Consider the following 20000-nt stretch of genomic DNA (forward strand, 5'->3'; position numbering starts at 1 on the left):
GCACGGAGCAGAGGACTGCTGCACCTTTCCTTTCTCTCTGTAGTATCACAGCACTGTAGCTTCCGCTATCTTACAATTGCCTGCTCTAAAACACAGCAGATAAAACCCATAATAACCTTGAGTTATAATGCATTCCAATAATGATATCATGCTTCGCCAGCCGGGTGTAAATTAAACGGAGGACATTTTTAATTACCCCAGGGTAGCTGAATATTGGCCATCCTGTCCTGGTGAGACTCTGTGCTGATACTGTGGTGGGGCGATATAATTCAACCATAGGCCCCTTTGACCACAATCCAGGCTGGCTTCCATCTTCCTATTTGCTTAGGCTACCTGCACCGGTCCAATTAGAGCTGGATGAGGACAGGACAAAGCATTGTGGGAAAAACACTGACATTTCGCACCGGGCACTCTCTCTTCCTCATGAATATGGAGGAGCGTAATTACGGCTGCAAAGCCGCGTTGCCTTTTCCCATGTGTGGATGCACAGACATCAGGTCACTTTCAGGGGAGGTAAAGATATGGCAGTAGGCAGCTGGGCACTGAAGGGGACTCGTGATGACCCGCAGGTCAACAACTGTGGTGTGGGTGGATTTGAAATACAAGCCTGACAAGTGAAATAATATCTGCAACATTTTAAATGAGAAAATAAACAATAATGAATGTTTGTTTGTTCAGAAAATCGATTAAAATTGTCGAGATTTTCAGTCATTTGAGTTGAAAAACAATTTTCCAGTCGATGAATACCTGCAAATACCAGCTTGTTGCTCGGACAGCCCAAACAAATACAGACTGGTCTCTAATTATTTCCGTCCAATTGCCTGTGTTATAAAGGCATGATTGTTGAATGCAGCATTACTGCAGGATTAATTCCATGACAACAACAACATAACAAGTCGCCATTTTTCCACACAATTACGCTTCCGCTTCTCCTTTTCAGGGTTGCGGGGGGCGCTGGAGCCTATCCCAGCTGTCATAGGGTGAGAGGCGGGGTACACCCTGGACAGGTCGCCAGTCTGTCGCAGGGCCAACACACAGGGACAGACAACCATTCGCGCTCACACTCACTTTCACATTCACACCTAGTGACAATTTGGATTATCCAATTAACCTATCCCCACAAGCTGCATGTCTTTGGACGGTGGGAGGAAGCCGGAGTACCCGGAGGGAACCCACGCAAACACGGGGAGAACATGCAAACTCCACACAGAAAGACCTGATGGTGGAATTGAACCTTCTTGCTGTGCGCCAACAGTGCTAACCACCGTGCCACCGTGCTGCCCCTGTTGTGGTTATATTTTGCTATTTCTTACACACTTGTGTCCTGCCAGCCTCAGCACTTCTCAGTTTCACAGTAAAAAACTTTTCACAACAACAATTTCTCTTCATTCGGATTGAAGAGCTTCGATAATTTGTGAAGCATTTTTGTAAATGGAAGGAGGAACTGCAAAGTAACCGAGTGGTGAGGAACTGCTGCTACGGTATATAAGTGTATTGTCCTGAAATGATCAGGTAAAAATTAAAATAAAGAATAAAAGGTGAATCAAATGGACCATTACGGCAAAGCTGGGATGGTCAATTTGGTAAAGAAAATCCGTTGGGCATCTTTCTTCGCCTTTAGACAATAATTCTGATGGCAAAAGAGCCAAACGGGACAGGCAAAAAAAATAAAAAAATTAAAAAAATTAAATTAAATACAAAAACCAAAAAACACCCGAGCAAAAATAACAAATAATCAAGAATTTCTTTTGAACAGAAACTTGTTCATATAAACAAACCCAACAGAGGAAATTTTGAATAAAGTTCTGTATCTGACATAAACCTATTTCATAATGGCCTGACTCGCTCTGCTTTTGTGGTAACCAATAGCAAGAAATTCACAAAATATGCTCTATATGGATCAGGCTGCAGGTTAATCTTCGAATCCAAGTGTGTTCACCGCCACATAGAATCAAGCGCCTAGCCATGCAGGCAGTCTTTGAAAACATTTGTGAAAGAACAAGTAATTGTAAAGAGCTCACTGAAATCGACTGTGACACTGTAATATGACGCCACTGTTGCAACACGTCAGTCAGTGTTGCAAAGAAACTGAACGCTGAGGTGCACAGTACGGGAACTTTGCCGATGTTCTCTTTACTCGAGCAACTGCAGAGCTCTAAACCTCCTCTGGGAAGACCTCCAGCACAAAAAGTATTCTCCAAGAGCTTCATTGCATGGGCTTCCATGGCCAAGTAGCTTCATGCAAGCCTTACATCACCAAGCAGAATGCCAAATGTCTTTTGGTCAGGCAAGTGTTGCAAGTAGACTCTAGAAAAGTATTCTACACCGAGACAAATCATAATTCTCTATGTGGCAGCCCGATGTTGGAGTCTGGGTTTGGTAAATGTCTGGAGAATGTTACCTGCACTAACCCTGTAAGGTTTGATAGAGGAGGCATAATGCAATTGGGTTGTTTTCTAGGCTAAGCCTTGGCCTTTTATTTCTAGGGAAGGGAAATCAATGCTCTGCTTACTAAGGCATTTTGGACAATCCTAGGCTTCCGACTTGTTGAACCAGTTTGAGGAAGGCCCTTTTCTGTTCTAGTGTGAGTGTGACCCAGTGCACAAAGTAATAAGGTCCTTAAAGGCATTGATAGATGATAGCTAGATGTGGAAGAAGTTCACTGACCCACAGAGAGCCCTGACCTCAACCTCATCGAACACCTTTGGGAGGCACCAACAGGGAGACTGCAAGCCAAACATCAGTGTCTGATCTCACAAATGCTCTTCTGAAAGAATTGGCAAATATTCCCACAGACACACTCCAGAATCTAGTAAGAAAAGCTTCCCAAAAGAGTGGAGGCTTTTACAGCTGCAAAGGGGGAGAAGCAACTCCATATCATTACCTATAGATTTAGAATGCGATGCCATAAAAGCAGTTGAGGAGCAATATGTAGACTGACCAATACGTTTGTCCGTGTAGCTCAACTCTAAATTATTGACATGCAGTAATTGGCTTTACAAAAATCAGGTAAGAAGACATGAGTAGATACATACAGTATGTTCACTCACCTTTATTGATGGGCAGATACACAATAAGAGCATAAAACCAAAAACACACATACACACCCATCAGGGAGAATTATCTAAGGTATTCAAACCACTTATTTCACTCTCATAGGAGCATTGTTTGCAACAAGATTAGATGATGTTTCTACATCAAGTTTGTTTTGCATAAAGCTCTAATTATCAGGCCAGGTACTTTCCATATGCTGCTATTCATAAAACATGTTTTCTCACTTATTGGCTTGTTATCATTGTTAATTGAATGCTGCATATGCTGATTGTACATGATTTTAACTATTTAATGTAGAGCTAATTAAAACACCAACAATAACAAACAATTTGATGAGAGTGAAAAACAAATGCAATTCATTGATGCTAAGTAAATATTGTAGCATAAACACAAAACAGACAAGACCTATGTAAATACCTTTAGTTGATTCCATCACTTTTTAACATCACATGTGAAATGTGCTTGTTGAAGTTGTTTGGCAATAATGTTGCAGACATGTGCGTTGTGCTTTTTTAAAAATCTTTGCAATGTGGAACATTTCTCTGTAAGAGCCTTTCTGGGCCTGGAAACAAACCATACAGTCAGTAAAAAAAACTATTTAAAAAAAATAAAGCTATCGAGCGCTGTCAAATTTTTAACTTTAAGTGGAAAATCCATTATTGGCTAAAAGAGAAGTCTAGTTCAGCTAATTCTTGACCTATGATATGCAAGATACATGGAGGAGAGCAGTGTAAAGAGCAAGCAGCGTCAATATTTCAGTTGTACCTAATGGAGGAACCATGCATAGCAAAAATAACTCGGGATTCTGTGTCTTTTTTTGCCAACTCGAGCTGGGCTAAGTGCAATCCCTGATGGGTCTTGGTGAAGGCAATCAAGCCTGAGCAGGGACATCTGCCTGAATGTCTCTAAACTTTGTGCATGCTGACGACAGCTTTGGGCTTTTAAAAAGACACTGCCTCCCATACACTTGCAACATACCTTGTCTCATGCCAGTGTTGTGCCCTGTCCTGCCATTCCTTTGCCTTTTAGAGGGAATGCGAGCTGCCTGCCTTCATGTAAAAGTGGAGTCATTAAGGTAGCCTGTGAGGGGACCAAACCTTTCTCTTCTGCTGAAGGGTTTAAGAGGTCAGCTGTTTCACTTTGAGCTTTTCCTTTGAATCTTTGCTCATCTGGTAATTGTCAAACCCAACCAGCCAACCAACAAACCAACCAGACAACCAACCAACCAACCAACAAACCAACCACGCAACCAACCATGCAACAAACCAACCAGACAACCAACCAACCAACAAACCAACCAACCAACCAGCCAACAAACCAACCACGCAACCAACCAACCAACCAACAAACCAACCACGCAACCAACCAACCAACCAACCACGCAACCAACCAACAAACCAACCACGCAACCAACCAACAAACCAACCACGCAACCAACCAACAAACCAACCACGCAACCAACCAACAAACCAACCAGCCAACCAACCAACAAACCATCAAACAGAAGATTTATTCAAATTTCTGGGAAATTTCCCCCCATTTATACTCTAATGTTGAAGGAAGTCTTCTCCTTAAAGCATCTAATTTTTAATAGGGAAAAATCAAACTACAGTAATGAGTAAAGGCTATAAACAGACAGAAAACTGGAGCTACAAAAGATCAATTAAACAGTCTCTGTAGAAGACAAACAAACTCTCTCATGTCAAAAAGCTGGTTGATCTAATAATATGAACATTTGTCTAGTTCTTGAATAATCAGCCTTTTGAAACCTTTCAAACCAAAAACAAATAAAAAGCATGTTTCTTGTATTTGGGGCATTACAGTACACAAATCCCAGCGAGGCTTGCATCAGAAAAGGCATCCGATGTAAAAACAAACAAAAAAACCCAATCTGTGCTAAATCAAATGTGCTGATTCATCCAGCGTGCTGACCCGTCTGAATAAAGGAGCAGACGAAAGGAGCTTTCAGACTGAATCAGAGAAGCGAGAGTTTGTGTCCTATACGAGAACACAAATGTGTACATGGAAGTGGTCTCGCAGAACAAAACGCTTCCATTAACCTAAATTCTAAAGTTAGCTTTGTTATAGAATAAAAATCCGACTTTTTTCATGTTGGCCTGGATGAATGTTCAAAGAACATTTATCTTGGAAATGGATATCACTCGATCTCATCTCATCTCACACTACTTTCATGCTTCTTTAGACAGATAACAGGATTGCAGTGCATGTTCCAACTCTATATTCACTGGTTTTCCTAATCTCCAATAATCCCCAGTGGAATAGCACCCTTTTGCTAAAATAAGAAGGTTTATTTGGATTTCACACCTATTGTGAGCCTCCTCAAATTTCCACTTTCTGTCGCTGATTTTCAAGCAACTCTGAAAACGGAAACCACGGCACCCTTCTGTGAAAACGTCACAAACTGTGACCAACTGTGAATTGTTACTGTCAAATTAAGATTATGAAGTCAGCATTTCTTCTCCAGAACAGATGGCCTGTTTTTTTTCCTCAGTGACAGACACCTAATGGCACAGCAAGTTATTTGTTTAAGCAAAGGTGCAATAAAACCTGGAACTTTTTAACATTTGATGCAAATCAGCTACGGTATTCACACCTGATGATCGTGTTAGAACAAACAAAGAGAAAGGGAAAGAAACGCTGAGATGATTACAGAGAAAGCAGGAGGAGGAAAGACTGCGAAAACACGCTGCGAGGCAAAGGTGACGATATTACAGATGGCTCGACTAATAAGGAAATTTTCAGTCAAGGTAGCACCTATTTCACCCGATCTCAGCTCCGATTTACCTCCATATAAAAGAGCAATGAGACGAGTGCTGGTTTCCTACTTAATTATCTCTCTAATGGAGGAAGAGAATGGCATTTAATTACTCTGCCCTAGATTTAGACTCATGGCATGCAAGAGGTAAATGGATTTAACGTTGCGAGGATAAATGGAGCTACACCAATGATATGCAGATGTTTGCACATGTGCAGCGGGCGTAACAAACTGCCGCACAGAACTTGATAGGCCGTTACAGGCTCCCGTCTAAATCTGCTCTGTACTATAAAAGCTGCAAGGAGTAATCACATGGCATTTAAAGCACAAGCACATACGGTAAAGGATAACGCCCGTGCATGTTACTTAGTGATTATCTCTTTGAAAGTCTGTTAAAAATACACCATTGAAGAGGACAAGACCCGATCACCACAGAGTTCCTACCCAGTCCTCTGAATGCAGACTTTTTGGACGTTTTGCAACATGGCAAAGGAAAAACAGGTTTCGCTTTACATAAGTCATGAATAATGCAACGCATATAATGGATTAAAAAAATATATATACATGTCTGCAGTTTCATATTGGGAATTTTTAACGCAAACCCCTTCCAATTCTCCTTTAATTTTACCCACTGAGTGAAAGAAATGACTCACAACAGCTATCAATTACATTTTCTTATTTTTGAACTTGATATTTCTTGTTATCACTTCTCTTACACAAGAAAACACATGCGATGGTGCCAGAGGAATACCATGGCTGGCAGTGCAATGTTATGATATCAACATCAACAGCTTTTCACATAATAAGACAGAAGATAGAGCGACTGGAGGAGCTGCACTAATAACTGTACAGCTTTACGCCGCTATAGCAAGTGCTCGAGGCAGTGAGACACGTGGTTCCCAGCTGGTGTGCAAATTGAAGTACACTAATTCAGAAGCTCAACAAACTACATACAGATAAATGCAAAGGACTCCAAGATGACAAGTAAATCTTTCTGAGTAATGCTTCACTCACACTGGAGTAAAAATACAACTTCCTTGTGACTAGAAAAAAAAAAATAGGTGCATCTTCAGTGATTGAACTAGGCTTGCATAAACCACCTGGTTGCCCTTTTAACTGCAAAGTGCCTGCACAGGTCGCCTGGTGCGAGACAACCTGTCTCCCGCCAGTTACAGTCTGACTTGGATGGAATGCAATCACTCTCATACAGGTTGGCGAAGGTTTGCAGACACATTCCCAGCACGTTGCAGTCAGTCTGGGTCAGTTTGCATTGACTAGTGTGGCTTGTCTGCAGTGTGTCCTTGCAATAGGAGACTCGCCTCAAATAGTTTCAATCTGGTCGCGTCTATGTTATTTTGGAGCTATTTTGCAGCAACTGTTTCAGTGTTTGTGTAGGAAATTCTACATTTCTGCTTGAAATGTGAATTTCTGTTTAATATGACTTTCTGTGAATTCTTGTAATTCTTATCTATATATTATCCCAGACTGCATGGAAATACCAGATTGAATGTAGCTGGTATCAGTCTGCAACAGTCATAAACTGATAGCAGGCTGTACCATCTTATTAGCCTATTGTCACCATCTTGATTCACCAAAGTGCTTTGAAGATGCCAAATGACTGGTGTCATACCCCAGTCCCTGTCACTGAAGGAACCATTTTAAAGGCAAAGAGATTTTGTTTATTACATTTAGCCAATATAATTTTGGTCATACTGCACTCTCCAACCACTGTTTACTTTAGTATGACTGTAGCATCAGCAAAACAGGCCAGTGCTACAACCAAAGCTTAGAGACCAGCCTTTACCATTATTCATCTGCAGTCCGCAAGGTTTTCTAGCCAAGCTGTGTGAAATAATTAGATTATTGATTGATTAGAGAAGATATTCTATTACCACCAAATTCCAAATGTAAACCCAAAGCATTGTAAAGCCAATAGAAGGGGAAAAACTCTCAAGAGCAAATTGAAAAGTAGCAGGAAAGTTTGACTTCCCTTGCATACACGATTCACAATCTCAAATGAAAGATTTCCTTTAAACTGCTCTGCTTTTAGTTCAAGCCTGGTACCAATAAGGGCTGAGTTAGTGAAAGGTGCAGAATAGTTGTGATGTGAAACCCGAGACGCTCTCAGTGTAATCAAAGTGACTTTCCAGACACCGTTCTTCACCTCAAGTACATTTTGTCCCCGTTTTGCCAGAGGACACCATCAGAGTCGTTACATTTGCCAGCTACATTAATCCACAGTAATCTGTCTTCAAAGTGGGGCTGCAAAACTATGGGGAACACGGCACTGTCAACAGCAGTTAGCTGGCTCGTCACCAATCTTTGTTCGTCTATTTAAATCTTGTTCCACTCTTCTCTCTTGTACACTTACCGAGAGGTAGGGATTTTGTGCTTTGGCTTTGATTCCTTTTCTGGAGTAGATACGAGTGTTTGTACTGCTTCCATCTGAGAAATTTAGCTTGTAAAATCACACAGATAAAAGACAAAAGACATGTATGTGTATGCAGATTCTTGTTAGAGTAATTACAGATGTGTGTCGCACATGAACAATAGCAAGAAGATAGTGCATATTAGCAAGAAAGCGAGGCCAGCCTCTCCTAAATGGCCCGCACGATACCTTCAAGCAGCTGAAGCGTGGGGCTACTGAACTGTAATCAAAAGCCTCGCTGCGCCTCAAGGTCAAATTCATCACCAAAGTTATCACGCCTGAATTATACATGACAGCCTCTGTAAACCATAAATGTTGAATATCCCATTTGCACACAAGAAATGACAGAGAGAAAAGACGGAAAATAAGAGGAGAAAAGCTGAGAGTGTGAGATTACTGAGACTAGTGGCTGAGCAACCCATCACTGAAGATGAAATATCAGTGGGGTGAAACAGCTTTAAGCCAGGGCAGATGGATTTAAGACAAAAATAAACAAAAGGACAGCTCACACTCGAATGCACTGCACACAGACAGAACAACTTCATAGCGAACATAAATTATGAGCACCATAAAACAAAAAAAATGACCCAAAAATGTGGATCCAGTGTGATCAAACACAACCGTTGCTGCTACATGCTAACGGCGCCCTTTTTTCTTTTAACGTGGGACGAGACAGAGAAAATAAAGCGATAGTAGCTGATCTTATTCATATTGGCTACTGAAGATGGAGCCTTCAGCTGTTAAGTTCCAGTGTCAGACTCTCGCTGTGAACCCAAACGAGCAAATCAATAGCGTATCGAGTGAGGTCAGCCTCCTTGAACTCTCGCTCTCTGCTTCACTCGCTCGGCCGTGCGCCTCTCTGTGCAGCTCTGCCTTTCCTGCTAACATGTTCTTTGAATCCCACTCTGCAGAAAATGGAAATGTGAGGGGGTGATAGCCAAACAGGCAAAGGTTTCAATATGCATGCGAGTCTGAAAACACACTAACTACTGTACAGTGATGTATGAAACACCTCAGACTCATACATGTGTTTTATATGGTCTATCTTTCATATTATATACGCTAGATAAGCTTGGGATCTTTTCCACAGCAGCTGCTCTGACATAAACACAGGTGTTAATTAAGGCTCTGAATCTAAATAGAACGAAACCTTCATTGATGTCATTAGAAACACCTGTGTTTCCCTATAATTACATGTCAAAATGGCTGCTGTGGAATAGATCCACAGAGACAGAGCCACAGAGCACCCCACCGACCCAGTGGAAGAATATGAAACCAAGGGCTGTAACTCTAACAGCCAGCTTGGATGATTAGGAGGATTATTTTATTTTGTATCCTATGTATAGAAAGCTAATACTAGCTGTCTGCTAGAAAGTGCTACTAAGTTGCTGTAGCCGGGTAAAGCACTCTGAAACATAATAACTACTCATGCACTCTGTCTAAATGTTTCAGGTTATTTTATAGAAAAATAGAAGCCAAATAATAGGGGTGGGGGAAAAATCGGTACTGTGTAGCATCGTGATATTTTGTTTGCTAATAATGTATCGATACAGGGACAGCAGAAATCGATACTTTGTTACAAAAAGGTTTTTGTGCTCTGACTTCAGAGCATGTTGATCCTTTTTCTGAGCAAGAATCCTGACATTCCTTCACTGTCCAAATGTGTTTAACTTGTTTTTTGGCAGCAATAAACATGACAGTTTACTTATTTTAATTTAAGACATGTTTTATTTTAATTAAGTTTAAAACTTTTTTATTTCATGTAAAATTATATTTTGTTTTAATTTACTTTCAAATTCTTCAGTTGCTGAAGGGGCTGCATAGTTTTCATAAACTGCATAGTTCAGAATAGCTATAATTGTACCAGATGGTTGATTCAGTTAAGTTGGACTAGACTGTAATACAAACCGTTCAGTTTGTCAACAATCAAACTGAAATGAGAGAAAGACTGAGTGTGAGACTTTGATATTAGAGAAAATGAATATTGATAAAGTTTACCTTTATGTACAGAATCTGAATATCGCAAAATATTTTTAAAAATCGCAATAATATCGTATCGTGCGTTAAGTATTGTGATAATATCGTATCGTGGGATGTATGGTGATTCCCACCTCTACCAAATAGTGACATTTACTTTAGATATTTGAAATTAGACCCAATTTAATTTTACATTCTGTTAGGGTAACATGTGGTGCTAATCGCTAACTGTGTGGTAACGCAGACAGAAAAGCTGGGCTGTATCTGAAGCTCAGAAGCAGATAGGAGACAGTGAAAGACACTAGAGAGTATCACGCTGCCAGCTTGAAAAAATGCAATATATCAAAGTGAAAGCCTCAAATTAGGTTTAACCTTACTTGCATGCAGCCGCCATCCAACATACCTTGATTAGTAGGTATAATTGAATGGATATGTTCTAAACAGATATGACAGAATGAAGTTGTAACATCTGCCTGGTTGTCAAAATAAAAGGGAAAAAACAAATCCCACAATACGAGCTTGGCAGACATCCACGTTTGAAATCCACCAGTAGAAACGCTGCATACCCACCGTCAGGATAGTGCAGTTTTCCCACCTGTCTGGCTGATGCCTTACATCATATTGCTGATTTCTTTGGTCCATCGTTAGTGGAAAGAAGCACACAGCAGGTTTTAGGTAAGCAGAGGTGCCTCTTCTTTGCTTAAATTTAAATACAGTACTTACAGTACCAGGTCACAGGATATTCATTCTAATTTTAGATGTACATCTTTTTCACAGTGAACCTGGAGAAGCTTTGTTCAAATATGCTGCTGACTATGAGGGAGAAAATTAAAGCTGCACTGCACTACATGCAGAGTCTGCATGTTTGTCCATTTCACGTTTAGCAGAGGCAGTGGACACAGTTAAATGGACACGGTGGCCCGGCGTGATATTATCACAGACTACAGTATACCTGGTGACCTCTTTAAATTGGTGGTTTTGACCAAACAGTAGATCATCTCTAGGGTTTGGGTGCTGACTCTACTATCTTAGTGCGCTCTCATTGTTTCCCTTTTATGGACCATGAGTCATAATACTGGACCAGAGCCATACTGGTGAAGATTAGAAGGAAATGTGCCAACATTGCTGAGGTTGTCACCCGGTGTAGCTGATCAACTACTGATTTTCACTAAGGCTGTGTAGAGGAGAGTGATGGTAAACAGGACACTAGGTGACAGCAGGTGAGGCTCAAATGAAGGATTTCCCATCCATGAAATGAAAAAAGGCCAATAAAGTGGCCCCTGTTGAATGGATACACTTAAGCTTCCACCAGCACACACACACACGCACTTACATCTGCTCACGGTATATCCTTGTGCAGCTGACAGTAGAAGTAATAGCACTCTGTGAAGGGGGAGGATGCAACATTGACAGTGATGTCATTATCTGTCTCTTCTTTGTGAGAAAACCACAGTGTCTTGTCTCATAAATAAAGGTGAGGCTCTGTTAAGACCAGTGAGTGTATCCACCCTCCCCTGTCTCTCATTATAACACTATTGATACATGCATTTCCCCGGGAAGGCCATACAGTGTCCATCATAGACAGCAGAGCCCGCAACGCTTCATTGCTCGAGCTGGCCAACACAGTCTATCTCAGTCATATAGATAGCAGGAGAATGTGAACTGACACCCAGGCTAATAGAAGCAAACACACACCTTTGAGATTCTGTTGTATTTTGTGCTAGATAACAGCAGGGCTCAGCTGAAAACGCATACACACCTCAATTTCTGTTTACCCCCACCATCATTCTTCAGCCAGCTTTTCTGCCAAGTCTCTCAGGTCAAAACGTAAACCAGTGTCTCTTCAGCCGGAAAATGGCCTCTGTTCCACCCACACACACACACACACATGCGTGCAAACACACAGATGCAGAGCCGCTGAAAATAAAACCAGCCTTCCTGTCGGCTCACTGCTCGTCTTTCTGTGCAAGGCCGTGCTCAATCATTGATGAGGCCCGCTCCTCTGGTACAAATGAAAGGACTGGGCAGAGAAGTGCAATCACCATTAGAGTACAGAAGTCGCATTAGTGAGAAGCACATATTAAAAAGCCCTCCCATCAACACATACTACAGATAGATGATGCAGAAAGAAACATACACTGGGAAAAGAAATTGACACTTTTTCATAGCACCTATCTGAAAGTATATGTTTGTTCTGTAATTAAAACATTTAGTTCAACACAGTTTTATTTAGATAGCACCAAATCCCAACAGCTATTGCCTCAAGGTGTTTTATATGGTAAGACCCTCCAATAACCCAGTAATCAGATCACTTCCTATGAGCGAGCAACAGTGGGAAGGAAAAACTCCCTTTTAACAGGAAGGAGCTCTGTTAGCAAGGTGTGGCATCATTCTAGTTGATGCTAGTTGTTAATAATCTGAAGAGTGTCCCTCTCAGCCTAACTGTCTGCTTCCCCATCCTGCAGTTTTCCATGCAGTCAGATCTCTGTGTCCCTCCTTCCTGTTCCTTCAGGCTCCTGATACTCTGGGGCAGTGATGCCAAGCTCCGCTCGAGGCAACCAAGAATCAGAGCTCATTTTCCCTTCATTTCAACAGGACTTCTGTCTGGTTAGAATAATAATAATGACAATTAACAACAGAAGAGAAATATCCAAATCCTCTATACTGATTTAAATATATTAGCACTAAAGCTAACGCTCAGAAGACTGGAGCATACCTGATGGCTGAAGGACATTTGCACGCAACACTTTTCCCTTCTCTAGACTGCAGAAACATAAATAATTAACACCCAGCCTAACTTTCAATCCTTGCTCATCTCTGTCGATTTCATGGCCCAACTTTTTTCACCTTGCCAGCGCAGAGCAAACGGAGTAAACAGAGTGCAAAATATCTTCACTATAGATGTGTTTGTGTGTGGCGGGGAGCAGAGGAGGCGACAGGGGGATGTTACACAGGGGAGGCTAGGCTCAGCACTGTTTGCTGCTGAGTTCTCTGTAGACCTGCCTGGGGTTGACGCTCCATATTACTGGATCAGAAGCAACTCTCAGCCCGCTGGGTGAACTCTTCAACTCCGTGCTGAGTGAGCGCGCAAAGCAGGGCGGGCAGGCGTAGCCCTCCTGAGCTTGAGCTGTAGCCCCGAGATAGGCGCTTTTTTTTTCTTCTTTTTTCGCACGTAAACACACAAGACCAATCTGGTGGAGGGAAGCTGTGCTCGGCTGATAAAGTGCTACCCCGAGTGAACCTCAAACCTCTACATCTTCTCACTCTTGTTCCTCTCCTCTTCTATTTCTGCCACCGGTTCTCTGTTTAGCCTTCTTGGCCCGCTCTTCACCTTGCGGTGATATGGAGTGTTAAGAGGAAGGCTCCGTGTTGGTCACGGTTCACAGTTTTAATGGAGTCGAGGTTTAGAAAGCGAAAACTGGAAATCGATGCGCGCGGAACAAGAGGTCCAAAATGGGAGCAAACCATCGTAGACGATGCTGTCCCGAAGACAGAAAGAAGAAGACGACGAAACCCAACTGATTGTTGTTTGCTATCCAAACAAGCTTTGAGCAGTTTAAATTGATTTGTTCACATCTTCAGGTTGTATTTAAGAAGGGTTTCGCAGAGGCTAATAAGCCCGTGATGGAACAGACACATCTGGATGCAGGGGAATGGCATCGACACGAGAACACCCAGATGCACCGAAACGCAATTATACGTGCTGGATTAATTACGAGTTCTCACGCTGTTGCTACGTTGCTGCAGAACAGGAACACAAGCGAAGAGAAAAAAATGATGAGCACATACGAAAAGAAAAAAAAATGCAGAAACAGATGTCCCTGGCATATTGATAACAGTTATTTCTACACCGACGCAGAGTCGCTTTGAAGACTAAATAACAGGGAAAAGGCTGAAGAGATGCATGTTGTTTGAGGGTGAGAAGGAGCTGCCTTTTACAGAGCCACCATTAGCACGCACGGGAAGCTGCAATGCACCCATAAATAAGCAAGAAAAAAAACCCGTATCAGGAGACCATTTTTCAGTTTTTTTCTATTAATATGGAAATCATACACATATACCTTCCACGAGATTTAGTGATAGCCTAGAACTAGTCATAACAAGCAGCTTCCTAAGATGCATTTCCTAGACACTGTTCACCAGGCCTCCACTAGGAAGAAATCAAGTTGTCCAAACTGCCAGGAGGATGAAGACCAATGAGTCCTCGTGCACAGCGCCACACGGCTGAAAAGGCTTGCCGTCAGTGGTGAAACCTTTTCATCGGGCCTGAAAGCAACGAGGGATTTTGTAACAGAAACAGAATATAATAAAACAAAAACAAAGGCAAAATGGAGAACTTCCAAAAACAAACAACAAAGGGGGGGAAATGCACACCCACATTTTGCTTTGATCTCATCAGAAATTTTGCCTGGCATAATTCATACGCTCTCACCAGAAAAAGAAATAAATAATGGTCAAATATGTTGTTTGTGTGGCTTTCCTTCTTTTTTTTAAAGCCCTCTAGGCCTCGTGTTTTCTCATCTTGTCAAAGACGTTTCCCTGGAAGAAAAAAGAAAAGCAAACACATTGCTTGACTTTTTGTTTTCCAATAGCTAAGATAAGAGACTTGTGTTCTCTCTCCAGGGAACTGTCTGCATCTCCTCCAACCACAACTTGCTAGATCTATTTGGTGTGGATGCCATTAAATGAACAGACCTTCAGTTACATCGAGTATACAGGCATTTGCTCACTGAGCCGTATTAGACAGCAGTTCGACAGCCTTTGAGAGCATGCCAAATTCAATTGTCTTTGGAGTATACCGACATCCTGAAGAAGGTCCAGAATAGAGAATGCTGGGCAACAATAGAAGGCTGTTTTGTGAGTATATACAGTTCATATTTTCTTCCACAGATTGATTTTTTCTGGCATTTTGGACTTTGGTTGAAAGGACAGCTCAGAGTAGACAGGAGAGGGGGAAATGGTACACAGGATATGGGGTCTGGGGTGGACTCAAACCAGCAGCACCTGCTCAATCCAGGTGAGCTACAGCATATACCTTATGTCACCCATGCACCTCCCATTTTTCGATGAAAAACACAAGTTTAGAGTTTGCACTGCATTTCTCTAGAGGCCCTGGTTTCTCCTGCTACTGGAAAACACGCTGGTTTAATGCTGCAGAACAAGCACACCCTTTTATTGCAACAACACTAACTCTGAGTGCAACGTTACCCGACCCACAGAGGCTCCTGTATCCTACCAATGCATTATACAGTCAAATAATGTTAACTGCGACAACTTCCGAGGAAAGTAAATAGTTGGGTGTAGCGCTTAAACCCACAACATAATTCTTCCTTTCAGAGGCTCCTCTTGTAACAAGAAAAGAATAGTTTACCTTCCGAACAATGTACAAAAAAAAGGCAAGGAGAGACGGCAGAAGGGAGGACAGGAGACTTTGAAAGTTGTTCAAGTTTGGCTGAAGCATGCATTGTAATCACAGCCCTCCTTTTTTACTGTGGGTGAGCAAAATCAATCGGTGCGATTTGTGTGCCCGGCAGACTTCTAACAAGAGCAGCCAGCTGGAAAATAGGCCCACCGTCACCCTACAACACCTGGCCAGGCCAGACATTGCACGGATGCTTCCTTTAGAGAGCCACATGTGCGCACCCGCACACACACAAGCCAACCTTTGGCTTTGTAATCTCAGTGGCAATGATGTGGTGGCTGAAAGACTTGTGATTGTCACAGACAGCACAAAGTGGACCAAAGCAGGTTTTGCTAAGGCTGTGATCTCTATAGAACTGGAAACAATTTAGAAACGAGCTGAAAATCGTTGGCGACTGCCTGTGAAGCCGCGTCCTGTCGAATTGCACTGAAAAAGTAGGACAGATGTAAGTCACACAGATCACCATATTGAACACTTTTCTTTCCTGCTTGCTTGAGCTGCATTTTCGTGTGTCACGGCTGCTCGGAGAGAAGTCTTATTTTAGATTGCAGGGAAGGAAGCGCGGCACGTACGTGCACAAGATGTGACAAATTTGTATTGATTAGTGGACATTATTAGTATTTTTACATCAGATGCTAATCATTTTCAAATTCTCGCTTGCTCATCTTGCTGCCATTCATGTATCCATTTATGCGTTTATAATTGGCCTAAAGAAGCATACCTGGCTTAAAAATTGTACATCTCACCTCTTCGACCAGCATTATATAACAATGGTATGGCTACCGCTGCAAATCTTCTCTCACTTGCGCAGCACTTCTTATTATCTAACCTCAAACTGAGAAAATGTGGGCGCTCACCTGACAGCACATTTATTTTGTGCGTGTGTGTGTGTGACCTAAATATGCATGAGGTGTTAAATTTAAAAAAAAGTGCTGCCCTGCCACACCAGCTGGCTTTTGTCCATCCAAATCAAATAGTTTGTTCCAATGAGGCAGACCTGCCGTCCAAACAACATGTCAGACTGCCCTAATGGCTCTTTGTAATGGAAACAAATGCCATTGATCAACATCGCCATTAACTCAAAGCCAGGCCGAGAGGCTGCTTTAGTCATGTCTGGCTACACCACAGAGCGAAAATGTCTTTAAAGCATCAGAGTGAGTTCTTGTGTGCGGTTTCATTCTTTTTCCTTGTGGGATAATGATGTGATGATTATTGCAGTTACGCCTTTACTGAGATTCGCAGGAAGTCAAATGGTTTCAGGGGTTAAGTGTCAGGCACAATCATATCTTTTGGGCAGATTCCTCGCTCTGCTAGTTTGTCTTTTTCTTTATCCCCAGGCAGGGTTCACAGGCAGTATCCATTTGCTCGTCTGACTGCAGCCATATCTGGCTCACAATATAATGCATCGCCAGTCCCATCAGAGCCCACAATGCAGAACGCTAACCATAACCCGTACACCTGCCTCCAAACACGGAGCTGCGTTAGAGACACGGGCCGGGAAAGAAACTGAGTGAGAGGGAGCGAGCGAGGTAGAGGGAGAGAGAGAAACAAACAATTATAAATAGTGAATCGTGTGCTCGTCGTCCCTGAGCGCAGCTCGAGGTGACTCTAGTTTTAAATTGTTAAAGCGAGCTAGATAGCAAATGAAAGAATTTATAAAGAAAACGTGGAATCCTGCTTCTTTCAGGCACATCAAAGAGCATATTTCTGCTGAGCAGCGGGGGGGTGAAATCACAAGGCAGACCCGGCTCTGCGTTTCCCTTTCATGAGATCTCCCCTAACATTACAAATTTAATGAAGTCAAATTACAGCAAGGTTTCCGAGGGAGGATTTTGACTGAAACACTATTTATTAGTGAAATAACAGGAGCCAGTGATTGAGTAATATGTTTATCACTAATGGCAGTTTTTTGTTTTTCCACAATGAAGTCCTTAAATATAACATTACAGGCCTATTATGATGTATCGTGTACAGCTTATTTCTTACAGCAGGCAGTTCACTGTAAATCTGACTGTGCAGAAATATAAACTTTTTTAAAGAGAAAAAGCATATTTGCATATCAAGTTCAAATTATTAGCCTTCTGTATAAATACTGCGTGTAGTGAAAGCTTTAGAATTTGGCTTAGCTTAGCTAAAAGTAACTGAATCTGCTATCGTCTCTTCTGTGTGTCATCATGTCATTTGTCTGTTACTACAGTGCACGCCTGTTAGCTAACCTCTTGGCCATCTTAATCAATCTGGATGAAATTTACTATATTTAGTAGGGGTGCAACGATACACAAAATTCACGGTTTGGTTCGATACTTTGGTGTCAAGGATCGATATTTTTTCGATACAAAAAAATGATCATGCTTTTTTAATTTGTCATTTATTAAAATTATAAATAGATATTTTAACTCAAAAGTACAATTTTTAAATTTAATGTTGCTGAAACAACAACAAAAATAAATCTGATGGAGAAATCCCTCATCTTTGGGAAAGAGAGTTTATTACAGAGAAATGCCTCTTTCCAAAATAAAAGCTCTACTATACGCTTCTTCTGGGCTATATTCTCAGCAGCATATTAAACATATCAGGTCCCCATAAGGAGAATATGGCTCAATATTATATGCCATTATATTCAATATAATCTAAATGACTCGGGTAAAGTTTGTAGCATGCATGCTTGTTGTTTTTGTCTGCTTCCACTTGTCTTTGCACTAGGATGATGTCGGAGTAAATGTGCAGTCATATTCGTTGTGTTCCCACTAGTGCTGTCAGCGTTAATCTGAAATGACGTTAACGCCACAACACGGCAAATCTCTGTTAACGAGCTACCGCGGATCGCCCCGTGCCCACGTTAACGAGCTAACTGCGCTAACGCACTAGTTCCCACCCATGTAATTGAGCATTGCGTGGCACATCCGACATACTGTTTTACTTTTGTCCATGACGCGCTTACCTTCAGGGTCATACGTCACATGAAGACCAAAATAGTTCCAAAGGCCAGATCTGAATGAGGGTGGGGGAGGTTCAGTTTGCCATGTTGCAAGGAGCTTAGCTTCTGTCTTGCTAGCTTGCGCTGCGCTCAGTGGATCTGCGCTTGACAGTGCAGCCTAGGCGGAGTAGTCGAACGCAGATCCACTGAGCGCTCAACACAGACAGCATTGTCAGAAGAAAAGTTGATAAAATAAATTAAAAATTTTGTATTGTTCGACACATATGCGTACTGAACCGAAAGCACTGTATCGAACGGTTCAATATCGATACGAGTATTGTTGCACCCCTAATATTTACTACTGAGGGTACCAGGATGATTGTAGTTTTTCAAAATGAATGACAACATCACGCCAAGTCATGTGTATGCACCTTGTTCACAAACGTGTACCTTATGGGTACATGTATATTGGTTTTTGTAAATTAATTTTGTTATTTTTAGTGCTGTGGCACTTTGGGGCCACTGGAATGTGTTGTCATGCATATCTGTAAATAAATGTTTATATTTTTTCTTTAAATATGTAAATAATAATAAATATATGTATTTATTATTTATTTTGTTTGGTGTCTATGAAAAATCTTGTTGCCATCTCACTATACACAGTGATGTAATGAAAAGAATAACATGATTACTCAACATGTCTGTGTTTTCACAGACGCTGGAAAACCCTCCCGCAGGGCGAGTCAAGTAAACACAACATGTAGTCATAGCAGCACATTCATTGCTAGCTAACCTCGAGCTAATGCTTGAAACATGCATACATGCATTTCATGCCAAACTGTTTATTTCAGACATTTGTTAGTCAACAGTGGAGACTCCAAAAAAGAAAAAGAAAGTAACTGGTTTCAACCAAGGAACAGAGAGAGCACAGTTTGTCCATATTATAGGTCGGCCGCTCTCACTCCTGAGGCATAATATCCTGACGATCTGTCAAGTCCCGCAGCGTTCCTGAGGAACACGACAGGTGACCGTCTTCGTTCTTATGCTACGTACCGGATTATGGATGAAATCCAGTAGAATGATGCTACATGTTTCAGCCATGTATTCCAGCCCTAACCATAAACTAATCCCTAACCTTACCATCACTTTAATGATGTTAGATAGTGTTTTCCAAAGCGATTTAAGTAAAATGTACACGTGCAGATTCATTCCAAACGGTTCTCATGTTTCCTCATTTTTCCAATCTCGTAATCTAGGGACGTGTTGGGTGTAACATATCGATGAATTGTCACGTAGCGTAAAATGTTACGCTTTGGGAGCGAGAACGTGTTGGATAGGTGATACAAGTTATGATAAGTCAATAAGTAAATTTAGGGAAGAAGAGGAATTTTTGCTCTTTGGCTTTTCAGGGTTGCTAAGCTAACTG

At 41.7% G+C, this 20000-nt stretch overlaps 1 protein-coding gene and 2 long non-coding RNA genes across 3 annotated transcripts in view; 1 reads left to right on the plus strand and 2 right to left on the minus strand.

Moving 5' to 3' along the window:
• Positions 1-20000, minus strand: part of nrxn3b (neurexin 3b) — a 358949-nt gene that overhangs the window by 157820 nt on the left and 181129 nt on the right.
• On the minus strand, positions 7472-17703 carry LOC146501286 (uncharacterized). The gene is made up of 2 exons (XR_014869194.1): positions 12373-17703; positions 7472-12341 (listed from the first exon to the last, which is right to left on the minus strand). It is a non-coding gene; the product is annotated as an uncharacterized LOC146501286 (long non-coding RNA).
• LOC146501287 (uncharacterized) overlaps positions 18101-20000 on the plus strand; it is a 157185-nt gene continuing 155285 nt past the window's right edge. The window contains exon 1 of the long non-coding RNA XR_014869198.1: positions 18101-18233. This is a non-coding gene — a long non-coding RNA (uncharacterized LOC146501287). The remainder of the gene's footprint in view (positions 18234-20000) is intronic.

This window comes from Neolamprologus multifasciatus, chromosome 15 (assembly GCF_963576455.1).
Source record: "Neolamprologus multifasciatus chromosome 15, fNeoMul1.2, whole genome shotgun sequence".
NCBI lineage: Eukaryota > Metazoa > Chordata > Actinopteri > Cichliformes > Cichlidae > Neolamprologus > Neolamprologus multifasciatus.